The sequence below is a fragment of the Myodes glareolus genome, chromosome 16 (genome assembly GCF_982192425.1).
Source record: "Myodes glareolus chromosome 16, mMyoGla1.1, whole genome shotgun sequence".
NCBI lineage: Eukaryota > Metazoa > Chordata > Mammalia > Rodentia > Cricetidae > Myodes > Myodes glareolus.
Genome location: NC_142041.1, coordinates 12,773,690 through 12,798,252, shown reverse-complemented (window position 1 = coordinate 12,798,252; position 24,563 = coordinate 12,773,690). Strand labels below are relative to the sequence as shown.

The 24,563-nt window shown below is 46.1% G+C and overlaps 1 protein-coding gene and 1 long non-coding RNA gene across 3 annotated transcripts in view; one reads left to right on the top strand and one right to left on the bottom strand.

The window, feature by feature from the left end:
• The window catches only part of Lyn (LYN proto-oncogene, Src family tyrosine kinase), a 111,189-nt gene that overhangs the window by 6,226 nt on the left and 80,400 nt on the right, over positions 1-24,563 (top strand). The gene's annotated exons all lie outside the window — the stretch shown is intronic.
• LOC125391326 (uncharacterized) lies at positions 8,381-12,015 on the bottom strand. Its single transcript, XR_007229071.3, has 3 exons — positions 11,815-12,015; positions 11,367-11,436; positions 8,381-8,612 (listed from the first exon to the last, which is right to left on the bottom strand). It is a non-coding gene; the product is annotated as an uncharacterized LOC125391326 (long non-coding RNA).

Sequence of the window (24,563 nt, the reverse complement as noted above, 5' to 3'; positions counted from 1 at the left end):
CAGCCCCAAGATCACATGCTTACGGGTAACATTATACAGACTGGGCAGGTTATAGTTATGTGACTACACACACACACACACACACACACACACACGCAACAATTAAAGAAAAAGAGGCTAGAGACAGCAAGGGGGAATGCATGGTAGGCACTGAAGAGAGAAAAAGGAAGGGAGAAATGATATATTATAATTTCAAAAATGGTAATGGTTATAAAAATAATAAATCTTCAAATATATTTTTAACTGACACATTAAGAATGTATATACTTGTGCAGTGCTCTGTGATGTCTTAATATATATCTACACTGTATAATGTTTAAATAAGAATAAATCTGCACCTGCCACAGTTCGCGTTTGGAATGCTTTCCAGAGTACTTGGTGTTTAAGTCTTCACTCCCAGCTTGGTGCTGTGTGCACGAAGTGGACATTCCCAGAGGAGGACCTCATGGGAGCTCTGCTCTCTTAGAAGCCACAGTGGGTCCTCAGGCCTTGCCCCTCCCTCCGCTTTATGTCCTAGTGATAGGAGGAGTGTGCTCTCTGTCATAGGCCCAAAGCCCAGGGACAATAGATCATAGACTACTCTGCTCACATTTGATGCCAAAATAAAATGCTCCTCTTATAAAAACATAAATAAATAAAACAACTTATAAAAACATAAAACAAACTGATAGGTAAGATGATAGCATTTCTGAAATAATACTCAAAGGTGGGAAGTAACAGTTGTAAGATCTGCATATCAATTTTTTTTTATTTTAAAGTCTTTTTTTTTTTCCATTTCTTTTGGTTTTTCCAGACAGGGTTTCTCTGTAGTTCTGGAGTCTGTCCTGGAACTCCCTCTGTAGACCAGGGTGGTCTTGAACTCAGAGAACCTCCTGTCTCTGCCTCCTGAGTTCAGAGATTAAAGGCGTGCACCACCACCGCCTGGCCAGTCTAAAGTCTTAATAGTGTTTTTGTTTGTTTGTTTGTTTGTTTTTCTTTCTGGAGAATGGCTGGATGCTGATTTGTTTGTTTATTTGCTGTGGTTCTGGGAATTAAATATAGAGCCCCGTGTGTACTAAGCAAGTATTCTACCACCCGCCACCTCTCCTAACTCTCATCTTTATTTCATTACATTTACTTATTTGTATGATACTGGCAAGCCCTCTCTCTACCAGCAAGTCTGATTTCCAACCCTTTAAAAATATCCAGAGGTGAGTGTTTTGCTCACTAGAGAACATTCCTCTCACAAAGGATCTCCTTCATCCCCTCTCCAGAAGAGGAGAGGAGGAAACTCAAGGGAAATCCTGGTGCAGAGCCCCAGTTCCTGCTTCATGGATGGGAAATGCCCCAGGACGCTGTTAAACCCCATGGTTGTTGGCCACGAACAAACGGTAGCCTTGTGTGTTATCTGCTCCACTGTCCCGTCATTGTGCAGGTGGAAAAAAAGGCAGGCAGAAAGAAGGGTGCTCTTTCACGGCAGGACAGTGGTCAAAGTACCCCAAGTCAAGATGATTTGGAAACCCACCCAGTAAGCACATTTTGGGTTAAAAATATTGTATTTTGAAACAGCGTTTCTCCAAGTTTCCCAGGCTGGCCTTAGATGCTACTTGAACAGTATACACACGTGTTTTCTAGTTAAAAACAGCAGTACAAAGAATAATGACATGAAAGCAGAGTGCCACAGAGCCAGGTAGGACAATCAGGGAACTTTGGAGGTATAGTAGCCTGCAGGCTGCTCATAAGAATGTCGCTGTTGTCCTTAGTGATCTGTGAATAATTGCTTCCCGGATCTCTCAAGGATGTGTTTGTGTGCAACCTCACATAGTCCCTCGTGTCCTCTGAATCATCTCTAGGTTACTTATGGTACCTGAAACAACATCAGAACAAATAAACACTTGATAGACTGTATTGTTTAGGGAGTAATGTCGGAAGAGTCTGTGCATGTTCAATAGTGACAGGTTTTTGTGAATATTTTCTGTCAGATGTTGAATCTGCAGATGTGAGATCCATGGATACCAAGGGCCAAAAGTAATTGTAATTTGCATCTCAGAGATGTAAATTCTCTTCCTCTCCTTCCCCTTTCCCTCCTCCACCTTTTCCCACCTTCCCATTCCCTTCTTCCCTTCCTCCCTCTCTCTCTCCCTCTTTCCTTCTTTCTCCTCTCTCTCCTCTTTTCTTCTTCCCTTTGTTTTTTCTTTCTTTACTGGAGACAGAGTCTTACTAGGTACTGTAGACTGACCTTTAAATTCCACTCCTCCTGCCCTAGTCCTCCCACGTGCCAGGCCTATAGGTTTGTGCCATCATGTTCTGCTTTAAGAACAGTCTTAACTTATTTTTATTTATTGATAGGTATTCTTGCTATATATCCCAAACTAACTGTGAACTTGCTCTGTAGCCCAGGCTGACCTAAAACTCATTATCCTTTCTGCCTTGGCCTCCTGAGATCTGGCCTCCTGAGTTCTGGGATTATTTATTTATTTATTTATTTATTTAAAGTAATTCATTTATTTTTATTTCATGTGCATTCGTGTTTTGCTTGCATGTGTCTGTGTGAGCATGTCAGATCTTGGAGTTACAGACTGTTGTGAGCTGCCAGGTGGGTGCTGGGAATTGAACCCAGGTCCTCTGGAAGAGCAGACAGTGCTCTTAATTGCTGAGCTATCTCTCTAGTTCTGCGTTTACATGTGTGTGTCATCAAGACTGGCCAGAGCACTTCCTTGGAGAGCTCTATGATGTTCAGCCATCAGTTTAGCTAACATTTCTGGAGTACTTCTTGGGAGTCCAGCACGTGTTGATGGAAATCCAAAAGGAAGAGTGCCAGATGCCAGGAGGAAGTCCATGGCGAATGCTCAGGATCGGATGCTGAGGGAACAATACTCCAGCTCTGCCTCCAGACGTTGTTCTGGACTCTGTGATAAGCTTGACGGGTGGGCTTGGAGAGGCCCTGACTAAAAATGATGGCTGTTACTACAGCATGCAGGAGAGCCACTGGAATCTTTAGGGAGCTTCACCCACCTCACCCCTTCAGTCACAGGCGGCTACCTGATTCTTTTTTGTAAGAAGGGATTTGTTTGTTTATTTTGGTCTTTTGAGACAAGGTCTCGTTATGTAGTGGCACCAAGCACACTGCCATAGCTTTGAATAGGTGGATGAATAACTGAAAGACTCAAAGAGTATCCCGCAGAAGTTAGTGTGAAACTACAAAGTAATGCCCATGGCTGCTTGTTATGAACAGTAGACCTCACCTGGAATCGGCAGGTGGATGGATGGCAGCCCCTCTAGCTGCTCTGAGTAGTGTTGGCCTTGCTCAAACGTGTCTACAAGATCCGAGTTTCAGGACAGCTGCTTTGTCATTTGGTTTAAAGGAGAGACTGTTGTGATGTGACAATTTGGGACCACTCTTATGTTTTATAGCTTACCAAGAGCATCACCATAACTGGGAACAATATTTGGATAAAACCAAGCAACCACTTGCGTGATTACGCATAATGTGCCGAGCACCCACCACAGCCACTATCTGTGTGTGAGGTTCTGTTCATTTTCAAATAAATTAGAGTGTGGCCTGTGACGTCAATTACCCTGGGGCTGTGATCTGAACCCTTCCTAACTGTGGGTTGCCGGAAACTTAGTGGCCGTGCTAGACTCTAGGAGATCGCGTTGAACTTCAGAGGGTGGTGGTGAGGGCTCTGGGTTGTGAGAGATTGTGAACTGGCTTTAAAACAGTCAATGATAATAGGTGGTATTGAAACCGGACAAGAGTTGCTTAGTGGCTCAATGGCTACTCAAAAACAAAAATAAAAACAAAGCCAAAAGGAAACAAAACCAGGCAGAAAATAAACGGATGGCCAGATGGGGAGAAATTTGAGTCCTTACGCGTTGACATTGGGCAAGACCAATTTTAGGGGCAGACCCTGAGGGCAGTTCCTCAAGAAATGATGCAGCGAGCCCACTGCTGGGTGTGTGAAGGTGAAAGCGGGGTCGCTGAGAGATGTATGGCCACCCGTGTTTATTTCAGGGTAATTCAGAATAACCAAGGAGCAAACAGAAGTGTCCTGTATGTATAGTAGGCTAAAAGGAAAGGGCTTTTTATTTAGCCTAAAAGGGAAGGGCTTTCTGGCCCTTGGTAGAGGGTGTAAAGAAACTCAGAGGAGGCCATGCAGAGTGAAACAGGCCAGGTATCAAAGGAGACATACTTACATCATCTTCCATCCCTGGATGGGTCAACCTGTGGTGACAGGAACTAAGATGGTAGATTCCAGGAGCTGCAAGAAGGTGGGATGGGGGGATACTGTTGAATGGACACGGGGCTTCAGTTTTTTGAGATGAAAGGGTTCTGAAAACCGATGGTCGCCATGGCTGTATCACGGAGTTACAGCCTTAAAATAGTTCAGGGGTGAGCTTCATGTCCTGTATGTTTTTGCTAAAATTCTAAACAGCGATTTGAGAAATATGGACAGAGAGTTACGGACAGACATACATCTTCAGGATATAGCATTCAGCTTGGGAAGTCACCTTTCTTGGGACTTGGGCTTGCCTCTCAAGCTGGCTGGTGTGCCTTGTCTTTGGTGCGTGTCAGTAGGGTTTCTGTTGCTGTGGTAAGAACCATGACCAACAGTAACCTAGGGAGGAACGGGCTTGTTTAATCATAGGATTCTGTATCACATGAACTGTCAAAGTGAGAGGAGGAACTCACGGCAGGAACTGAAGCGGAGGCCTTGAAGGACTGCTGCTTACTGACTTGCTCTCCGTGACTTGACCACCCTGCTTTCTCATGCTGTTCAGGACTTCTTTCCCAGGGAAGTCACTGCCCACAGTGGGCTGGGCCCTCCCGTACCAATCATATATCAAGGCGAGACCTCTACAGACGTCTACAACCAACGTTTTGGAGTCCCTCTTTCAGATAGGTCTTGGCTTCTGTCAAGTTGACAAAAACAACCAGCATAGGGGATGCCCGATGGGGGCGCAGGGGAGAGTGGACTTTCATGGGCGCAGTCAATGCCAGACCCTGCAGTTTTCTGGATAACGAGGCAGTAGACTAGCAGTGAGGAGAGAGGGATCTGATAACGAGGAGGTGCACCTCCGTGGAGCCTGTGCATTAGAAGGCAAGGAAGAAGGGTCTTTAAAAACAAATTCACCGTGCCTGCAGGGATCCCGCCTGTGGAACAGGGTCTCTATCCTTAGAGGCTTGTTGCTGATTGCCCTATAGAACCCTTTAGAGTTCACTGGGGTAGTGGTTCCTAAAGGTACTTTCTGTTTCTAGCTATGTTCTCATTGATTCCATTTCTCCCTATCTGGGGAGCGGAACCCAGGGCCTGTGCCAACTAGGTAAGCATTCTGCTATTGAACAACAGCCCAGCTGGTAAGGATGTAATATGCATACTTGTTATTTATTTGTGGATGTTCATGTGGGAGGGTGCCTTGGGGTGGGTTCATGTGCACATCTGTGCACATATGGAGGTCAGAGGTAGATGCCAGCACCTTTTCCACCAGCCTAGAGCTCACAGCTTCTGCTGGACTGGCTAGTCATTGAGCCCCAGGGTCCTCTTGTCCCTGTCTTCTCAGCATTGGGGTTACAGGCAGGTGTCACCTCACCTGGCTTTCCCACGGTGCTAGGGATATGAACTCACATTCTTAGAAATGCACAGAGAGGCATCTCCCCAAACCCTCTAAAATGTATTTCTGTTGGAGGTCTTCTTCATAAACTGCAGGGGGGGTTTTCTTCCACTTTTCCGCGGCGGCATGTCTTGTGTTGAGACACAGTGTAGACAAGTCCAGAGATGTCTAGTTTAGCTCATGCTTTGGTGCAACAACAAGCTGACCAAAAAGCAGTCACGGGACTGCCCGCCTATACCCACGGATCACACATTCATCAACAGTGTTGTCTCGAATGTACCCACCTTCCTGCTTCTGCTTTTAGTTCAGTTTTTTTTTTTTTTTTTCACAGCACAGTGTAAGGAACTGAAAAGCAAAGAAAGCCAGTTGGTCTCACAAACAGATTTACATGCTGCGTGTCTGGCTGACTTCAGCATCTCTGCATGTTGGGCTTACTGCCATTGTCGGGGAGAGTCAGTTCTTGCCCTGCTGTACACCCCGACTGTGTGGTTGCTGTATTTCTCAACTTCAGTTCCATCCGAGCCTTACTTAAATGCCTTTTATTTGCCCATAAGCTAGTAAAGTTAGTTGGCACCAGCGACGTACAGGTTATTTTCCTACCCAGGCCTCACAGGGAAGCTAATTTCTAAATGCAGATGTGCGGGTGTGACCGGATGGTTTCTACTGACGCAATGCCATCAGGCGCCCTGTGAATGGCACGGTGCCAGTGTCTGCACTGGCCTTTGAAGCGCTGTGGATTCAGCGATTCCCTGCTAAGGTTAAATCGGATCTGTATCTGATGTCAAAGAACACAGCATCTCCATTACTGGCTCTTCAGTGTCCTCATGAGCTCCTTACCCTGTTTGGTTTCGTTGGGAGAAAAGCCCAGTTTGACCTGTGGAATTTGTTAATCCATGAAGCCATGCTTTATTTATTCACCATTCAGACAACATTTCTCGGATGCTCAGTGGTCATGAATATGCATGTGATTGGCTGGCAGTTAAAGCCACTCGTCTTAGAAGCAGAGCTGCTCCATATATAAAGGCATCCCTCCACACCCTTCCTTCTGTATCTTCAGTTGCAATCGAATTTGAATTGAAAATATTTTGAAAAATTTATATTGGTACCAGCAACTACAGATTTTTTTGGTTGTTATTTCCTGAACAATATAACATAACAGCTACTTCCACAGTACTTATACTGTATTAGGTATCTTAGATAATCCAGAGATGATCTAAACTACTGAAAAAACATGCACAGGTTATATGCAAATACCATGCTGCTTTATACAACACACTTGAGCATCCACAGACCTGAGCGTCCACAGACCTAAGTGTCCGTGGACCAGAGCATCCACACCACAGACCTGAGCGTCCACAGACTTGATCATCCACAGACACTGGCATCCATAGACTTTAGACCCTGTTGCCCCACTGATACTGAGAGACAGATCTGTATTCAGAAAATTAAAGTGTTTTTAAAAACTGAATGAAAAGTCTAAATTTTTGTTTTAAAAAATATGAACGTACCAGGCAGTGGAGTTGTGAGGAAGCTATCTTTGCTGTGCAAATTTCAAATGATAGCCCGCAGGCATGCTGAGTCTGTGGGTGACAGCTCTTAGCCCCTGAGAGTTCCTCCTCACTGCAGGGACTGAAGTTCAGCGGCTACATTGTTACTGCCTGTCCCTGTTGACAACCATGAGCTGTTGTAAAGGACTGAGCTAGGGGTGTGAGTCCTGGGAATAGAAGAGAGGACCGAATCCAGGGACCCAGGAGCCCAATCAGAAGAGAGTGATGCCCAATGGAAGAAGTGAATCGAATCCCTCATTTGCAAGTCAAGAAGACAGCAGAAGCAACAATGGCTTAGCCATATTCCTGCCTATCTTGGCAAAGGCAGTATATAGGACATGAATTAATAGCAAGATAGGTTGTGACGGGTGTGTGACGTCATAGTTACAAGCTGAGACTCAGGGGGTGGATACTGTTTGGCACCAGTGTTGGAGCATTAGCTGAAGTTCCTTCAACTCTGCAGGCTTCATTTTATGTCACATAAAATAGTGCTAACCGAGGACTTGTCTGCTATTCCACCGCGTTGTTTTAGAAGTGAAAAGACACTGTGAGCTTCACCTTATTTTTGTCAGCATACCCAAGTAGTGAGAAGGAAACACTACTTTGCTTCTTGGGTTTGGAGTTTTAGCTTAAGATCCAGTGATTCCAGTGATGTCATTGCTTGGGCCTCTGATAAAACTGTATATTATAAGAGAAACACATGCAGTACCAAATCAATCATGCCTCATGAGCCAAGCAACAGAGAGAAAGGAAGAGACGGGGTCTTATGATCCTCTTCAAGTGACCTGAGGACCTCACGGAAGGCCCCGTCACCTAAAATCTGTACAACATGACTTATCACCACCCTAGGGATGAAGGCCTTTGGGGGACACTCATCCAAACTGTCCTAATTCCTAGGAATTTTTCGAGGATTCTAACTTACTACAAACACTTGACTATTGGTTGGTTGGTCAGTCAGTTGGTCTCTCTGTCTAGATATCAATCTGCAGATGGGCTTTCTGTTGCCTAAAGTGTTTTAGAATTACCGGGCTTAAGGAATTCTTCTGCTTCTGTCTCTCAAGTTGTTGGGAATACAGACAGGTACATGCCACCGAATCTGACCAGCTGGCTGTGGTTTGAGATTGAACTGTAGTAGCCCCATCCTTTTCTTGAAAGCAACAGGTCTCCAACTCCTCCCTGTGTATATCACTTTGCTCTATTTTGTATTTTGACATCATGGTCATTCTGTTGGGGAGATTGGATTTTTGAACACCAAGAGAAATTATTTATTAATTAACTAAGACTTAATTAATTAACTCTTAAATGTTAAATCAGGTTTGGGGAGATGATTCAGTCTGTAAAGTGTTTGCCAAGAAAGATCCTGAATTCAGATTCTCAGAACCCACCATGCGGTCTCAGCTCTGGGGAGGCAGAGATCAACGGACCCTGGCATCCACTGGCCAACCGGCATCGCTAAGCAGCGAGCTCCAGGTTCTGTGAGAATAAGAGCCAAAGAGGAGGACGTGTGAGGGTAAACTTTGGTCTCTGTGTGCACATGCACTCCCCCACAGACGTGCACACACTCATGGGAGCTTGTACACATGAATACCGCCCCTCCCAACAGAGGCAGAGAGAGAAATAAAGGCGTGGGTATGTGCACTGTATCTGGAGGTCAATGGAGCTGGTTTCTCTCCTTCTACCTTTATGTGGCTTTTGGGACTCAAACTCAGGTTGCCAGGCTTGTTTGTGGCAAACGCCTTTTGCCTACTGAGCCACCTTGCCGGCCCTTTTTCTTTCTTGAAAGAGTCTTACTAGGTGGTTCAGGCCGGCCATTAACTCAGGGTACTTGGGCCTTAGCCCTACAGTCCTGAGATTTCAGGCGCGTCACCAAGTCCAGTAGGAGTTTTATTATTCTTAGATGGTCATCAAGCATCATATGAAGGGGACTGTAGATTTTCTGTTTTTTGCTTGCTTGTTTGCCTGTTTTGCAGATTGTATAAATAAACAAAGAGCCAGGTGGTGGTGATGCTCACCTTTAATCGCAACACTGGATGGGGAAGGCAGAGGCAGATGGATCTCTGTGAATTTGAGGCCAGCCTGGTCTACAAGAGCTAGTTCCGGGACAGGCTCTAAAGATACAGAGAAAGCCTGTCTCGGAAAACCAACCAACCAAAGAATAAAAATCTTGCTTGATATAGCAAAGGTGCATTCCTAGGCTCCTCATCTCTATTTAAAATAGAGAAAACCATGACACTTGGTCAAAGAATTGGCTTTGCATAAAGCCTAGGATCACATAGATTCTCTGACTGATTTCAAAATGACCTTGGTCAAATTTTTCCTCACCAAGTGATAAGGAACAACCACACATACTATTAAATAAAAATTAGAGCCAGGCATGGTGACCCACACCTATAATTTCAACACTCAGGAGGCATAGGCAGGCAGACCTCTATGAGTTTGAGGCCAGCCTGCTCTACAGAGAGAGTTCCAGAATAGCTAGGACTGCACAGAGAAACCCCATTTCAAAACAAAACAAAACAAAATCAAAAACCAACCAAACCAAAAAACCTTTGGTTCTTTGATTCTTGTTGCTGTTATAGAAGAAAATTCAGATTTTCTAATGGAGGAAAGTGAAGCTTTTAAATTGTATCTTTTAAACCTATTATTTTATGTGTATGGTCATTTTGGCTGCATATAAGTCTGTGCATCACTTGAGTGCCTGGTGCCCAAGGAGGCCAGAAGAATGCACTGCATCCCCTGAAAGTGGAATTAGCTGCCATGTGTGTGCTGGAAATTGAATCTTGTATCTTATGGAAGAGCAGCCAGTGTTCGCAATCCCTGAGCCATCCGTCTAGCCCCTCCGTTGTCTCAGCACTGCCCTCTCTATCACACGTAAAGGGCAGCTAAGGTGTCCCTTACCTAAACAACCGTTTAGGGCCAGAGTGTTCGGCAATTTGTTTGATTTTCAGTTTTTTAAATACATGTACATACGAGTTAGCTTAGCGATGGGTTCTAGCCTGGAGGCTTAGTGGCCCTGTATTTTGACTGCACTTTATCACATAAAATCAGGGCTGACATTTTCTTCTTATGGCTTTTGTTAGTGTTTTAATATTTCAGACTGTGGAACATTTCAGAGTTTCCAGTTGAAGACACTCCCCTGTCCGTGCTTCTTGAAATGCTAGGGAATTAATGTATCATAGTGTGTGGTGGTTTGAAAGAAAATGGCCCCCAAAGGGGGTGGCACTATTAGGGGGTGTGTTTTTTGGAGTGGGTGTGGCCTTGTTGGAGGAAGTGTGTCACCGTGGGTTGGGCTCTGAGGTCTCCTATGCTCAAGCTACTCCCAGTGAGACAGATTACTTCCTGTTGCCTTCTGATCAAGATGTAGCCAGTACCATGTCTTCCTACCATGTCCCACCATGATGATAATGGACTAAAGTTCTGAAAACGTAGGCCACCCCAATTAAATATTTCCTTTATAAGAGTTGTCATGGTCATGGTATCTTCACAGCAATAGAAACCCTAACTTAAGACACAGAGAGAGCCCAAATTCCTGTCTCTATGATAAATAGACATCGGGCTTCATATGCAGTGGTTATGGGGAGCTTGACTACATAAGATCCTGGCAGCCTTACCACCGTTGAGCTTGTACTTCCTTCTGTCTCGTTCTTCAACCTGGATTTCCCCTCATTTACATGGAAAACCCATGACTTCATACACGCTCCAAAATACTCCATTTAGTAAAGATGCATATGATTCTCTAAACCATCAAAATACCTTCCCTCCCTCTCTCCCTTTCTCTCTCCCTCCCTACCTCCTTTCCTCCCTCCCTCCTTTCCTCTTTCTTTTTTATTTATAAGCCCAGGTGGCCTTGAGCTTCCAATTCCCTTGCTTAAGTTTCATGCTCTCTAAAGCCCTTTGCTGAGACCATAGTGGTTCCAACCCAGACACTTGCTTTGGCTTGGGCCAGCATTATATTTTGAAATGTTTGCTAAAGGGAAAGAACGTTTGGATGAGCCCAGATGGACAAGGGAGGCACGCACACCAGGATGATTTGTTTCCCATGCGCTGTTTAGTCTCTCTAGGAAGTGAAAGGAACTTCCTGGCTCTTTGTCTCTCACATCCTTCCCAGAGGACCTGAACCCAGCCCAGGAGGCAGGATGCCTCCTGCTTTCTTTCTGAATACCAGCTGATGGAGAGCTGCCTGCAAGGCCAAGCAAACGCTCTCTTGCTCCGTGAATGGTTACTTACTCTTCAGGGAACAAGAGGGCAAAGGGGCTTCATCCATTGACAGGAGAGCAAGGAGCCAGGGCTTGATCTGCTGAACACAGAGAGGAAAGCGGTTTTTTTTTCCCTCAGTTGCAAAAATTTTATAATGATGCAATATAGTGATTGTTTTACTTTCATCTAAAATAATAATTAACTTTTACACAAAACCCAGTGAGACCGCAGCTAGCTATTGAATGTTCATGCTTTACTAGGTTCTTAGAAGATGATTCATTCACTCTTGTCCCTGGCGAGGGCACTGAGATTTAGAGATAGTAATTTGCTTCTTTAGCTACCGAGTAAATGGAACGGAGCTCAGCGGTCTCGTCCGTGTTTTTGTATGTGGGAGGAACGTCCTTGATTTTAGTTTGTCACAAGACTTTTGAAAACGTCATAATAAATACGAGGTAGAAAATATTTATTGAGCACTCACTGTGTGCATTCCTCGCTGTAAACAGCAGCCAGGCTTTGTTTGAGTCATTCAGCTGTCGCGGTGCACTTCAGGAAAGAGGTGACGTTTGTCCGCTTTGCAGATAGCAAAGGTTAAGGCTCTGCTGCCCTACCGCTCACCACGCTCACCACGGTGAAGCCGGAACTTTCATCCCAGCCTTTGACCCGCAGGCTTGACTCCACAACCACACGCATGGAAGGCAAAGACCCAGGCTCTCCAACCCGGCAGGATACCACCACAAGAGAGCCCCGCTTCTGCCAGTCTGCCAGTTTACTGTGGTCACAATATAAGTAGATGAAGAGAAATAAATTCAATGAAATTAAACAGAAAATTGAAACATTGAGTGGAATCTACACGATGGTCAGTCACTGTCATCTGCATTAACTTCAGCTGGTGGCTTGGTTCCTACCTATTACAATTGTCACCATTTACTGGGGAGCAAAGAAATTTTTTTCTGGCTCTTGGATGCGGATGTGTTTGTAATCCTTTTCTTTGAAATGCTGCTTCAAAACCTTAAGCTTTGAAAGGTTGTTAGATTTTTAAATGACTAGCAGCCAAAGGAAGAATAGGTGGGTTCATAAATGAATACTCATCCCCATTCTGGTTTCTTGGTATCACCTGTGCCAACCTGTCTGGGATCGCTGAGCTAACCCAGTTTAATCACAAGAAATGAAGTGAGTTTTAGGCGGCCGCAGCTTGCGCTCAACCAACAGCTAAATAGCTCCCGCAGGGTGCCCCTGCAGTTGGGTGGGGAGACCCCGCCATGTTTCAGCGGTCACTCTCCCATCAGGGTCGCAGTTTAACAACGACTAAGATTGCAGCTTTTCCTTCCGAAAGTGGAGTGTATTTCCCTACTCTCTAGATGATTTATTTACTAAAAACCCAATTTCTTGCCTCAGTGAAGTCAACACAAGTGTGAATGTTTCGACACTGACTCGGACACAAAAGGATTGAAGTACTTAATCACAGTGTCATTCCGTCTACCCGTTCTCGGGCATCAGATGCCCCGAAGCTGGCGTTACATGCAGTTGTGAGCCACCCAGTGTCACAGGTGCCGAGACCGGAGTCAGCTCTTCAGCCCCAACAGCCTGAGTTCTTACCCAGCACCAGGCCCCCCAAGTCTCAAGGTCTTTCTGAATCAGCATTAAAAACACAAATATGAGTCTCCAAATTCTATCCCCTACCAACCCCCCAGACAGCGAGAGCCACACAGCAACCCCACCCAGTGCCAAGCCTTGAACTGCTAGATTTGTAGGTTACTAAGTCCAGAAAAGGATCCCTCACAGTTGCCCAAGAACAAGTATGGCGGAGGAGGGGGAGGAGGAGACCTGAGAAGAACAGAGCTCCCCTGGGAACCAGGGAGGGTTAGTAAGGTGCCTGTGCCAAGCTCTGTTTTCCCAGGTTTCTTTGGTTGGTGATTTTGAGTTCAGATCTGGAGTGGCTACGGAAGCGAATCAATTCCAGTCTCCATCCTTGAATAGGGCAGAGAACTGTAAAGCCATATGGTGCTGCGAACCGCGCCCACCGTGTCTGCACTCTATGCGCTAGAACCCAGTTTGCGAGCTTCGGGAGAGGGGCTGGAGGTTGAGAATACTCATGCAGAGACAGACCGACACACAGACCTTCCAAAGGCTGGTTCAGAAAGCCCACTTTATTAACACCATGTAGGCTTAAATACACTGCAGTCAATGGCCAACAGGTGATAATCCCATCCTCTGATCCTCTAAACCAGGCACAGTTTCTAGTAACTTTAATTAGAAGCTTCTAGGAGGGAAGAGCAGCTGAAGGCCAGAACTCATTAGTCCCCACAATATGGGGCCATTATTGTGCTAATTACCCTACAAGGAATCTGAAGGGAAACCCACCCAGTCCTCTGTTGGCTTTGACTCTCTTTCTGAGGTGCAGGTCCGGCCATGGTAATGTTCACTACACCGTAGCTTTCCTAGTTGTCTCTGTCCTCGCAAGAAGCTTTGGGTGGGATGGGGGCACACGTGGTGAGACAGCCTCTCCCAGACAGCATCGCTAGGGCCGTTCTGTGCACTGCACGGGAGAGCACAGAGCTTCTGCCCCTCAGTAGACACCCCATTCTGGGCTGAACTGTCACAGCATCCTGCTCATGCCTGCTCTGTGGAGGCAGCCATGAATTCCTCACCAGGGTCGAACTGGGATTGGTTGTGAATGACGGTGAACATTGTTAAAGAAGAAATGGGTGGCAAGTGAGATGGCTTGGTTGGTAAATACACTTGCCACCAAGTCGGATGCCCAGAATTCAGTCCTCTGGGCACATATGGTAGATGGAGAGAATCAGCTCCCACAAACTGTCCTCTGAGCTGCACCCCTATAGTGATAGAGATCACCTGGCAAATAAATAAATATTTAAAAGAGGGGGAAAAATGGGATGAAAGCAACCTATCCAAACTCCAGCAGAAGAGGGGATATAACCCTTAAATGTTTGTTCAACTGGCCATCTCCACACATAACAAAACTTATTAACAACATGTAATCCAGGCTGGGACACAGGAAGACCGTGTGTAAACAGGTAGAGGCCACTGCTGGGAGACCTTTGGCAATTTTCTATGTAAAACTCTTCAGATGCCCTGTACGGCTGATTCCTTCATAGAGAAATGAAAGCCCCTTTCCTTTTGAATGGTGTATCATGCTGTATATATCAGCTTCAGTCATAATATGTCAGTCAGAAGATGACGTTTGACATATTCCTGAGATATGATAGCATGACTCAGCTCAGATAAGACACTGACCTGTGTACAGGGTCCAGCATCCCATACACTTTCTCGTTAACAAAGGCAGGCAGGTGGGAACAAGTCAGCTACTATAGACTTAACGTGTATGGAGCCCAAGGCCAGGCTTCTAGGGAGGATGACGAGCAGGGGGTGGGGATGGGAGCACGGGTGACAGGAATGGGTGGCTCGCTGTGGAAGATGCTGACCTGGGCGTAGATACACAGCAAAAGTAGTTCAGACAACAGCCTTTTGCCATGTATACCTCTGGGGCACTTAGGGAAAAAACCAAGATGAAGGTTTTAGTTTTACCATCTGTAAGTGTGTGGTTCCGAGGCTTTCAGTGCGCTGACAAGGCTGTGCAGACGTGACCACCAACCCTGTGGAGAGCACTACACCTACCTCAGTGAAGCAGACAACCTGAGAGGAGAGCTAAGCAACACCCAAGGCATTGACCTTGCACCAAGTGAGGCACCGCAAGACCTTTGCCGGCCTCTCCTGCCCTTTCCACCCAAGGGCTGAGATGGGCTCAGGAAAGACCTTAAATCCTACTCACAATGGTGAAGAAAGCCTCTAAGGCTGCACTTTGATGTGGTGCTGGGGGTGGGTCCCAGGGCCTCACACGTGATAGACAAGCCATTTACCACTGGCCTTGCTTGGCTCCTAGCGCAGCTGAGAAGGTTTGTAAAAGGTGTGTATTGACATGGGTGCTGGGAACTGAACTCTGTCTTCTGGAGGAGCAATACATGCTCCTAGCCACTGAACCATCTCTCCAGCTAAAGAGGGTTTTAAGATACTTGAGGTTTAGCTCTGTGGAGAAAGCAGGGGGCAGAAGGAGTGGCAGATTAACGAGGGAACAAAGATACATGCTGCCCCTAAAATTTCAGGTGAGCAATTATGTTTGTTGTTTTTTGTTAACTTGACACTAACCTAGATGTTACTGGGAAGAGAGACTTTCAGCTGAGGAACTGGCTCCGACAGATACACTTTGGTCGGGCCTCAGAGGGCATTCTTTCAATTGATGATCAATGTGGGATGCCTGGCCCACTGTGAGCAGTGCCATTCATGGGCAGAGGGTTTGGGCTACATAAGAAAGCGCGCTGAGCAGAGCAAACCATGGAGAGCGAGCCAGGAAGCAATGCTCCTCCACACTCTGGGCTTCGGTTCTCACCTTCAGATTTCTACCTTGATGGACCAGGACCTGTCAGCCAGATAAACCCTTTCTTCCCCAAACTGGTGATTTAATCCAGTGGTTTCTTTCTTTCTTTCTTTCTTTCTTTCTTTCTTTCTTTCTTTCTTTCTTTCTTTCTTTCTTCCTTCCTTCCTTCCTTCCTTCCTTCCTTCCTTCCTTCCTTCCTTCCTTCCTTCCTTCCTTCTTTCCTTTCTTTCTTTTTTTCTTTTTTTGTTTTGTTTTTGTTTCTTTGTTTCATTTTGTTTTTCAAGACAGGAATTCTCTGCAGTTTTGGAGCCTATTCTGGCACTAGCTCTGTAGACCAAGCTGACCTTGAACTCACAGAGCTTCAAGTGTCTCTGCTGCCTGAGTGCTGGGATTAAAGGCGTGCGCCACCCCCGCCCAGTTTAATCAGTGTTTGATCAACAACAGAGAAGCAAAGTAGGAAGAAAGGAATACTTCTTAGTATATCTTATGTAGAATTGAGGGAATGTTGGTTGTCCATGGGGCACACCGGCATCCTTGGTGTCCTGTGTTTATCTGACAGAGCTAAGGTGACACCTAATAAGCCCCTGGATAGGGACCAGCTAGAGGTGAGCATCTACAGTCTTTGGAAAGACTGCTGATAAGTGTGGGGAGTGAGGAAAGCAAGGATCGGTGATGATTCCTAGGTTTGAAACCTCAGCACTGAGCCATACTCTTTCCTGAGTTGCAGGAGATGTCCAGTTACAGCTGACTTAGGGTGCAGGAGGGGTCTCACTGCGGATGTGGAAGTCTGAGTCATTGTGGACTGTTCCTTGCCTGCACTTAAATATTTTATTCCAAATTAAGAAATCCTGTTTATGTATCTATCTCTTTGTTTGTTTGCTGTTATTCTGAGACTCTGTTGCTCAGGCTAGCCTTGTTATCTAGACCTGGCTAGCCTTGAACTGGGATTAACAGTGTGAGCCAACAGACAGGACTTAGAAATCCCTTTGTTATGAAGAAGAAAAAAAAGTGTACATGAATGCAGTTATAATATCACATTCCCTGATTAAAAAGAAATATCTTCAAATACGTATCTTTATTTTTAAGTTATTTAAGTTATTTTTACCTTTTTTATTGGTTTGATTTTTGTTTTATCCTTTTATTTTTTTGAGGCAGGGTCTCACTATGTAATTTGGCTGGTCTGGAACTCACTACACAGCCCTGGCTAGCCCAGAACTCCTAGAATTCTTGCCTCCAGAGTGCTGGAATTAAAGGTGTGCATTGCCATGTCTGGCTTATTTTTTAAGTATGTGTGTGTATGTCTGTCTCTGTGAGCAGGTGTACTTCTTAAAATTAACTGCAGGTATATTTTTTCATAAAATGACCCTCACATTAAACATTTATTTACTTTGAATTTATTCTCTTACAGTAATGAAAGTTCATAGTTCCATGTATGTCTGGTATTCTCAGCATTTAACCATGGAGTGGAGTGATGGTATTTTCTGGCATAAATTACAGATCCTGTACTGTAGTGGGTGGAAGATCTATCTGCAGCTTATTATTATTATTAATTTTAGTTTATGCCTAAGAGTGTTTTGCCTGTTCTATGTCTGTGCACCCCATGCCCGGTGCCTACAGAGGCAGGGAGGTCATTGATCCCAGGGCTTGAATTACAGACAGCTGTGAACCATCATACGGGTTGACTTGAACCCCTGGAATTGAACACGGGTTCTCTGGAGGAGCAGCCAGTGCTTTTAGCTGCTGAGCCGTCTCGCCAGACCATTCGCATTCTGATTGTGGAAGGTTTAGTTGTAGGATGGCCCTGATACAGGAAATGTCCATCTATTGGTGGTGAGCCCCTTTTCTCCCCTCCACACCGAGACTGTTTCAAGAGCGTTCTTCAGCCGTACACTTTACAGTTTAGACAGCTGATATCATCTACCCTTTCTCTCTGCCAAAGTACTCACCAAATATCAAGATATCAAAGATACTCGCTAAGTCAAATCCGCAAGAGAATTGCCTGTAGGTGCAGCTCAGTGCGTTTAGTGCTTGCCCAGTGTGTGAACAGGCCTGCGTTCTGTCCCCAGCACGGTAAAAGATATATTTAATCTATTGTGTTAGTCACTTGTCTCGTGACCCAAACCTCACAGTAAGTTACAAGGGAGGAAGAAGTTATTTTATTTAATAGTACATTTATTTGCTTAGTTTGCTTATTTGTTTATGTAGAGACAAGGTGTGTGGTGCAACTTTAAGGGGTGTGGCAGTGTTCTGACTATTGAAGCTACTCAGTGGAATAAAGAACAAAATAAACGCTCTGTGTAAAACACGAGGGATGTGTGGCGTTGCCTCGGGGCTAGGGACGGGGTCCACAGAGAACGGGTTATTTGCTCACACTGTCGGGTGTTCCAGGAGGCTGGCAGGAGCCGGGCTGTGCTTCCCACGGCTGCTCCCTTGCTGGGTGGGAAGGAAAGAGCAGCGTGGAACTTGTAATGGATTAAATAAAAATGCTGCTGATCCCCAAGTGTCTGCAGCTGCAGAAATGCTGCAGGTCCCCAAGCTGTGGCAGTGGGCCATGTGGCGGGAGGCAGCAAACAGTGGGTCTTGAGAGCAGCCAGTCCCAGGGAGGAACAGTGCAGTTCCATGCTGCAGGTCTCCCAAGGCGACTGGTCCTGGGTAGGGAGCCATGACGGGTAGGGAGCCGTGAAGCGGTGGGCAAGAGATGGAGACATGGATAGGCACACCATGCAGAGTGTGGTTGGATATTTATTTAGTTATGGAGGTTATGGAGGGGAGAGGGGAGAAGGGGAAGAAGAGAGAAAGAGAGAGAAGGGAGAAGTGGGGAGAGGCAGAGGCTGCCTTTTTGAGAGGGAGGCGGAAGGGGTCAAGAGACTTGGGCTTCAAGCAAGAAGGAAGATCTTCCTGCCTGGGGGGGGGGGAGAGGGAATAGGCGGGGCTTGTCTCTTAAAGGGTCAAAACAGATCATTATAGAACTAAGCAGAATGCCTTTAACTGTGAGCGGTTGTCATCCAGTCCCAGGGCAGGAGCTGCGAACAGAGTCGGAGCTGCTGTCAGAGAGACAGCTGTCTTAGCAGCGGCCGTGCAGAGAATTGGCATGTGTGTTGGGGCGTGACAGTGGGAAAATGGTAGAAAATGAGGCTGAGGCAATGCAGTTTTATTCAGCTGTAGTGAGATGTCGTCCTGAGGGATGCCAGAGGATGGAGAAGAAAACTGGTGCTCGGGATGGATTCCTTGGGAGAGCAGATGTACAGGAGTAAGTCCTGAGGAGGCTAGCCCTGCCTTTCCTAGAAGCACTTTGTGTATTTGATATGGAATATGGTTCAGTGAGAGAGTTTCCTAAGCTTTACTCAGGTTGATAGAAATATGCAGAGAGACTGACAATACCAATACTTCATTTGCCAAAAGCAGAAGTAATGATGAATGTTTGAGGTTATTTTTAATTTGATTTAAATGTTACCCAGTGTGTCCATGGATTAGAATATCACATGGCAACCCATTCATCCATATAATTTGTATGTTTTTATGCATGAGTTTAAGGAAGAAAAAACTAGGTCTGGAGAGATGGCTTAGTGGTTAAGAATGTTGCCTGCTTTCCTGAGAACACAGGTTCGATTCCCAGCACCCACACAGTGGCTCGCCACCATCTTTAACTCCAGTTCCAGGGGACCTGATGACCTCTTCTGTTCTCCAACGGCACCAGGTACACATGTGGTACACAGACACACATGTAGGCAGAACACCCACACACATGAAGTAAATTAGTGTTGAAGAAAGGGCTGGACGGACACGACTTCAAATGTCCTCTCAGAGCGAGGGCTGAGGAAGCTGCAGAGCCGTGAATGTCACTGTGCCATCTCAGCTGTGCTTCCTTGGGTTCCTCCAGAGCCCCCGACTCTGCATGCTACTGCCTGACCACAGCCTGTTCACTGCCATTGTAGCCATTGTACCCGACACTCTGCACACGAAGCTCAGCACCTTCTTCCCGGCCCTCCATTACCGGGAGGGGGCTGAAATTCTGACAGCAGGATCACCATGCGGCTTCTGTGTTTGGCTCTATTTCCGCCAGCCTCTGACTTTCCAGATCTGAGGAATCACTGCTTCAGAGTTCCTTGCTGGTTTACCCAATAAGAAAGGCAGAGGAAGTTGTTCTCTCAGCTCCTGGCCCCCTGTCTTGTTGCTTGCAACAATGGAGCCAGGTTCCAAACAAATGTAGAACAGGTGAGCGCTGCAAACCAGCATGGGCCACTGAACTCCGACTTGGTTTTGAGCCGTCTACGTGCCTGGTTTCACCTGCTTTCAATTAGGATGATTTAATCACGAGCCAATCAGACTGGGAGGGTCTACAAATGGCTCTGTTAATTAGATGAAAAAGTGACATTTTATAATTCTCATCCAATTAGCCGAAAGCTGTTGTCTGGCTTCTCTCTGTCAAAGCCCTGCCTGTTGTCTGTCCTTCCCTTGGAAATGCGGCTTTCTCATCCGTGCCCTTTGCATCCGGCCAGTCGGCCAGCCTAGACCTGGAGGCTGATGTCGTCTGCTGGGCAGCCCTTTCCATTCTCCGTATGAGGTTTTTGTGAGCATGCATGCCAAGATCGCATCTATTGAAGTCTAGGTTTCGTTATGCCATCTACAGTTGGTTTAAGAATGTTTCATTAAGCTTGGGTTTTTGGAAATAGGATTCTACTGTGAAATCTGAACCAAGCAGTGAGAAGGAGTTTGTGATCCCAGACTCACTTCTTGAAGGCTCTGGTTTTGTGGGCCTGCCGCCGGACCCCGAGACTCTTGTTTTCTCTACAAATGAAGGGAGTAGAACTCGGCTTGGGCTAGCCTCTGGGTCCCTGTGCTCATTGGCTTGGGCTAGCCTCTGGATCCCTGTGCTCATTGGCTTGGGCTAGCCTCTGGATCCCTGTGCTCATTGGCTTGGGCTAGCCTCTGGATCCCTGTGCTCAGACCCACATTCGGGGGGCAGGGGGCTGAGAACTTGCATTTCTGACAGGCTCTGAAGACTTCAGTTCTGTAGTCGGGGTGACTGTTGAGGTCATCCTAGGTCCCACGTGTCGCCTCTGTGCTCACAACTGGACATTTCTGTCATGTTTGTTTCTGCTGTTTTCACTCTTCTTCAGCAGGTGGGTCCTGTAAATGCTCCCCCTCCTGTCACCTGCTGATCCCCTCACTGCCATGATTATAGCTTGGTGTGTGTGTGTGTGTGTGTGTGTGTGTGTGTGTGTGTGTGTGTATGTGTGTGATTTCATATGTATGGATGCTGTGCTTGAATGTATGTTCATGCATGTCCTCTACATGTGTGCCTGGTAACTTCAGGGGCCAGAAGAGGTTATTAGGTCCCGCAGAACTGGAGGTCCAGACTTGTGAGCCACCATGTGGATTCTGGGAATCAAACCCAGGTCTTCTGGAAGAGCAGCCAGTGCTCTTAATTGCTTAGTCATCTCTCCATGCCCCTCCCCATCCCCCATAGTTATGTTTTTCTGCCACACACATCAGGAGTCCTTTTGCTGTTAGTACATAAAGAGGAGCCACGGTAGGCCAACTGCTTTGGGCTGGTGCTGCATTTCTACTCCGATGCCTCGAGTATGGAATCTTAACTTTAGTTTTTGCAGGGCTCAGTGAAGTGCCCCAAGGGCGTGCTCTGGTTCTGGTTATTGTTTCTTGCCTCTTTCACGCTGGGAAGGTAGCCTTACCCCGTTAAACCTCAGATTTCTCATCTGTTGAGTGGAGATCATGGCCTTTAAAAGGCTGGTGTAAGAGAGAACCACGCAAGTCCTCAACACAGCACCAGACAAAGGCAAAGTTACAGAACTGTTGCCAAGTATTGCTCCGCAACATAGGTTTTTGTTTGTGCTGAAAGTGTAGCCCTCAAGCTTGCAGCCATCCCCCTGCCTCAGCCATGCACCACCACGCCCAGCAGGGCTGGTTTGCATAGGAAGAGCCCAGAACTGTTGGTGATTTACTCCCATAAGCCATTGTTGGGCTTTACAGCACTGTTCGCTTTCACCGTTTGTTAACCAGGAAAAGACACAGACCAGCGTCTTACTCGTGACCATTAAAGTTTACTGCAATAATAACCAAAATTTCCTCAGTTAGTGGATGTGAAGGGCTGGGATATTCAGTGCTAGAAGTTTTGTCTAGTATGCGTGAGCCCCTGTGTTTGGTCCTCAGCGCTATTTCTAAACAGTGTTTAAATATGAAACAAAGCTCGTTATGATATCTAAAATAAAGACAAATCAGGTAAGCCTGTATTTGCTATATCACAAACTCTCCTCCGATGTGTTTTTTGTTTGTTTATTTTTGAGACAGGGTCCCATCACATCACTCCTTCTGGCCTGAAACTCACTCTGTAAGCCAGGTTGACTTCTCTAAATTGTGTTGGCTCTCCTGCTCCTAGACCTGGGTTATAGGTGGAAGCCACTGTCCTGGCTGACATTAACACAGGCTTGCAGTTAATGGCCACTACTTTAGTGTCCAGTGTTTGAATGGTGCATAAACTATTGCACTGATCAGAGATGCTGCAGACCCCGGGAAATGGGGAGCCCCGCACACGACTGCTTATGGTGGCCCGTTTGTTGTTTCATTTTTCAGGAAAAAAAAAAATTAAATTGATCATTGGCTTAAAATTATTTTTTGGAGGGAAAGGTTAAATAAATATGCATGAATTTTTTTGTTGTTTGATGTGGCTTTGAGGAATGCACTCAGTATTAGCGATGTGTTTAACGTTCAGTGGGAGCGCATACATTTCCAGCTCCACAGCGTGGGTTTGCCCTGCTTTCTACCTTTAAAGCAATACTTAAAATACTGCTTGTAAAGCTGCCTCTCAGACTTCTGGACTTTGTCAGACTGCATGCTGTGGGTGACGCCTGATTCCCAAACACAGTGTGGGTCTGCAAGGGTGTGTGTGTGAGCACAGACTTTGTACAGTAGTGCTGCCTGTGACCCGCACAGCGGCTGAGGGGTATCCTGCCTTTGACCATAATTCCCCAGCACCAGATGTGGAGGAAGAGATAAATCCTTCATCACGCTTTCAATCTGGCAATGCCTTCCCACCCTCATGCTGGGAACGGAGCACAGGCAGACTCTGTTGACTCCGGCATGGATATCTGTGGGAACGGTGAACTATCTGCAGCTTTGGACTGGGTGTGTGCAGGTTTTTGGATGTGACTGGAGTGTGTCTTCCAAGGATTCATTCACGCATTGACATTTCACCTTTGAATAGAGTGGAAACTGACCAACCTGCTGCAGAGCGGGGGCTTTGGGCAGGGGCATAGGATTTTGTTAGGTTGTCATGTGGGAGGTCCTGGATTCTGGTGGCTTCATAAGGAGAGACGAGGAGAGGGGAAGGACAAGGACGAGGAAGAGGAGACAGAATGAGAGAACATTGCATGTGGTCCCTGTCTTCCACCTTCTGTCTCACATTACCTTGGAGCTCTGACAACCAAAAGACCATGAGCAGATTTGGCCCCATGACCTTGGACCTTAAGAAGTATGAGTCAAAACTAGCTTCTTTTCTTTAAAAGTTAGACATCTTCAAGTATTTCATTGTAGTAATAATAGAACATGGACTCTAACGGCTGTGTGTGTGTGTGTGTGTGTGTGAACATTAGACAGAAAAACAGATCAGGTGATCAGATTTCTGTTAATTTAGAGTAATGGTCAGGATCAGAGAGAATTGTTATTACAAAAGCTCTCCTTTCATGAAGAAGGATAGCACATCACAGTCATGCCGAGACCGGTAAAAAGGAAGAAAGGGAATTTCTCAGTCCACTGACTGGGGTGACGATATCCTCAGCTTGTCCTGCAGGCTTTTTACTCCCATGTCTTCTTCTGTATCTAAGAAGGGAAAGTTACCCCAGATTCAGAGAGCTGGAGAATTTGAGCTGCCAGTAATGGATGGGTACTGGTGTCCCTCAGTTGCTTTACAAGTGACGTGAGGGTCTAGAGTCTAGCCTCTAGGAGCTAGGGTGTGTTTGGGCTCCTTGGAGGTAAGGCTGTGAGAGATTCCCCAAGCCTCATAAGTTGAAGTTATTAGTTTGTCAAGTGTAACTGAGCAACAAGACAATTTAAAGGAAATGACGTGTGTACTCAGAGAAGGCCTTTGGCTTTCTACAGAAACTTCTCTCTGGCTAGCTTCCGCGAGAATGGGGATTTATTGGAAGGAAGCTGAAGTGTTGTACACAATTGCACAAAACTTACGGAAGAGCTGACCAAGCAAGACTGTGGTGGGAAGGGACCTGCGGGGGTGGAGTGGTAGACAGTGCTCCCAGCAGACATCCCCATCTCTCTGATTTCAATAGGAGACTGTTGTTTCCTTCCACAGGCCTCAGCAGAAGCAGGGACATGTTGAAGCAGGCCTCCTGGACCAGGGCACCTCTCTGCCCCCATCCTCTTACCCAGCTTTATTTTGGCCTAGGGTGGAGCTTGTGCATTTATTTATCTTTTTTTAAGATTTATTTATTTCTTATATATACAACATTCTGCCTCCATGTATGCCTGCATGCCAGAAGAGTGCACCCTATCTCATTATAGATGACTGTGAGTCACCGTGTGGTTGCTGGGAATTGAACTCAGGACCTCTGGAAGAGCAGCCAGTGCTCTTAACCTCTGAGCCATCTCTCCAGCCCCTTTTACATTTATCTCTAAAGATCTGGTGTTATTCAGATACACAGCTGAAACAAGGACTCGTGGTCTTCCGCACTGACAGGTTGACTAAAAACGATGTTCCAGGGGATTAAGGATGATGGGTCTAACAGAGATGAATATCCATATGCCACCGTATATACAGGACACCCACAGAACACTCCCAGATGGAGCTACTAAGAAGTAGACTC